This window comes from Triticum urartu, chromosome 2A (genome assembly GCF_056163025.1).
Source record: "Triticum urartu cultivar PI428250 chromosome 2A, HENAU_Tu73, whole genome shotgun sequence".
In the NCBI taxonomy this organism is placed as follows: Eukaryota; Viridiplantae; Streptophyta; class Magnoliopsida; order Poales; family Poaceae; genus Triticum; species Triticum urartu.
In genome coordinates, this window is record NC_141874.1 from 212,064,963 (window position 1) to 212,068,517 (window position 3,555).

Here is a 3,555-nt window from a genome sequence, read left to right on the forward strand (position 1 = left end):
AAATTGATTGAAAGAGAGGCAATTAGGCCATGCTCTCCCATGTCAAGTATGTCATGGTTAGTGATTTGCAGCTTAAGAGTGTTTGTGGCTTGCTGAAGAATGTAACGTTTGCTTATGTTCACATGGCTTGGCGACATCTGCAAGTTGTAAATCAGGCATGCATCACGCAAATGGACAAAGATGTCGTTGCATATATGCTTTAATCGACTATATAAACAAGAAGTAAATTACCCAATTGTCTTGAGGCACATACCTGTGGAAGGCCCCTGACCATGAGTTCTTCGTCCAATGGAGAATCCGGATCCTCGCCCGCCATATCCTTGCACTGGATGCGTGGTTTACGGAGTTGGAAGATAGAGGCGGCTCAGGGGGTGGTAGATCGAACTGGAAATGGATGCGGCTGATAGAAACCCTAGAATGTGTGAGTGGGAGTCAGTGTGCTTGCTGTATATGGACTGCTATGGGCTTGGAAAGGGTTTTCAGTGCGGCCTGATATGGACACCAGGCCCAAGGCTTTATTCATTTTTTAGCGCATGTATTTTAGAATACACTCTCACAGCCGTGCGATCGCATTTTCACAGGCAGATAGAAACGAGCTATTTTGCACTGCGTTAGCGAATTTAGCTTTGCTGTCTACAGAAACAGGAATTGTATACGCCGGAATCCTGAAGTATATTGATGGTCTTGGCTATGCCAGTTATAGAGACATGAACGGCACTAAAAATTAAATAAAATGTCACACAGATATAAACGGTACAAGCAACAGAGTCTTGACAGGGCCATCATTAGTTCTTACACAGTCTTGGCAAGTCTTACACAGACAGAGAAATATAATTATACATTACGGTTAATCTATGCGGTTAAACAAAATGATCGAAATAGACTACAATTCTAAAAGGTCTGGTTTAGGATCCATTCTTGTAGAACACAGAACTCTAGAAACCTCTCCTGATGCTTTTTAGTTGCTTTTCTGATTTGAGCACCCTGCGCTTGAGCCTTTCTGCTATCTTCTCAATGTTGTTAAGAGGTTCGTTCATAAGCTCATTCATGGGTTCTTTCCCAGATGATCTGTTGAGCGCTGTCACATTGCATATATGATTAGATAATCCATGCATGTATCTTGTAAGAACGAACCAGCCCATAGCATTTTTCTTGTTCTTATACCTAGCCATCATTAATTTGTTCTTGATGGTTCTGGTCTTCGCCTTTGTTTTCTGCTTGTTATACTTCGCCACTACTAGCTCATGCTTTAGAGACTGATTTTCCTCATCCAGTTTCTTCATGTTGCTGTAATTGTAGTCTCTTAGTTCAGTCTTAACCATGCATTTTATGTATCCAATTGCTTCCATGGCAGCTGTGTCCTCTGACATTGCATGATCGATACACTGTACCCCGGGAATAGCCATACGACTGCCATGATCTTCAACATATGATGTGGGCGTATGGAAAAAACAGTGACACATACTCTACCGCCATCACATGCTTTGCTTCGATATTCAGCTGCTGGAAGTTCTAAAGTCTGTAAAAGAACATCTAGCATCATCCTATAAGGGATTTTGATCATCAGTAGTATGGCCTGTGATTTTAAACGGATGTCATTAGGCGCGAGGGCATGAATCATATGTCGGCAGGTAAAAGCTTTTAGAAGGGAAAGTGTACTTTGAATAACCCAAGCAGAACTAACACCATATTAGTTTTTGCTATGGTAACAGCTGGAATGAAGATAACTAATTTATTCTGGACAACTTTATGCACAAGATGTTGATGAAGGTAAGTTTGTATATGATCACTTGTATAAGCATAAGCTATGCATCGAGGTTCTAATAATCACAAGCATCAACTAATGACTGTCACAAGTGTGAATTGAATCCTGAATGCAATGTATAAACAGGAGTATTGCGCCTGTATGAAACAAAAAGACACACATCCAACACTGAAACAATGCAGGAAGCTCTCTAGTACTGTGCCTATATGAAACAAAAAGACTTTGGTGTGTGCTTGTATGGAAGTATTTGGTGTATTCTTTTTAGATGACCACGCCAGCATTGGTTTTCGTGGTTCAAAATTTGCCTTGCTGAGTCCTGTCAGTATAGGCATATCTTTTTGCCTGCTTAAAACTTCATGACATTAAGAAATAGTTTTCATAATAAGCCCACGAAGCTTAAACTACGAATATTGCTGAGAGGAAATAGGCATAGAAAAAGTATCCACAACAGATAACTAAAGTACCAGTTGGTTTCTACTATATAACCACCAACCTCACAGCAGGGCTGCGAATTCTCATACTGAGTGTAGGCCTCTTCCATGCCTGGCATCTCCTCCTGCATAAAAAATCGGAATAGCTTCAGTGCATACCAAGGAAAATCATTGTGGTCAAAGGAATGCTTTTTTATTTTTCTGAAAGAAAGCCACCTCAAGCAGCTGTCCTTCAGATTGGTTATTGTTGGAGTATTCTTCATCTGGAGAAAACCTGGCATGTATCTCCTCTGCATCCAGTGGCATCTCCTGTGAAATCAGGTAGATAGATTAAGCACGGACCACAGCTGCAAGCTTAATCAGAAAGAGGGCACATAGATGTGTGGCTACATCACTGAATCGTAAGGGTAGTTACCTGTGGTCCTGCCGAGGAGTACCCCGGGCATCCAGATGCTGAAACACATGGAGAAACAACGGTTAGCAATATTGACCGCGCTCGTGCCGGTGTGGTCATTGTTTGGGAGCGAGGCACTGAACGTGCAGGAGAGAACACTCTGCCGATCTAGGGTTTCATCTGGCTGCCTTCATAGCAATATATGATATGTCTATGGGCCTTTTGGCTGGGCTATTGTCTCTGGGCCCATACACCACAACTTTCAAGGGCCTCCATAGTAGTAGTTGGAAAGGAAAAATGCGAATAGAAAGGTACACAGAGGGCCACTGTAATTTTTGATCGCAGGTAATAGAAAAGAGAAGCAGGTAATACAGGTCTTAAACTGGCATTACAGTTTGAAAATAAAAACACACTGGTGGCATAGTAAGGTTGCTTGCTAATAAGACATTTGTAATAGGTAGTTGGAGTTTTCGATCTTCTCCCCTATTTGATGTATAGCAGTTTGCTCAGAGAGCAGAATACATCAACTTTTGTAGGCTTCATCACAACAATATTCCTGTGGGAAATGAAGAAATAAGTTAACTGTTATATCATAGGACCTTGTCAGTATGTGTACATAAATTGACTCACACATATAGTATACCTTAGCTTTCCAGCATAGTTGGAGATCGGACCGTTATCTTTACCCATCGCGTGTACAGCGGCATGTAATGATTTCCTGTATGCATATAGTCTGATTCGCATCCATGTGGCGTTATGTAGATGGTAATATAATCTGGGATATCAATCACACTGTCAACCTAGCCAAAACAGTCATATCTAAGTGTATTTATGAAGCCTGTCCAGGCAAATCATTCTCTTCAACCAAGACAAACGGGCTCAACAGCTGGCTTGCTATTTCATGTCGGAGGATTCCAGCCAGAAGTTCATTTATACTCACACGAATAAATCGGGTAAGTGAAATT

The 3,555-nt window shown here is 41.4% G+C and overlaps 1 pseudogene; it reads right to left on the reverse strand.

The window, feature by feature from the left end:
- Window positions 1–935: 935 nt before the first annotated feature.
- On the reverse strand, window positions 936–3,280 carry LOC147984600 (uncharacterized; annotated as a pseudogene).
- Window positions 3,281–3,555: the final 275 nt, after the last annotated feature.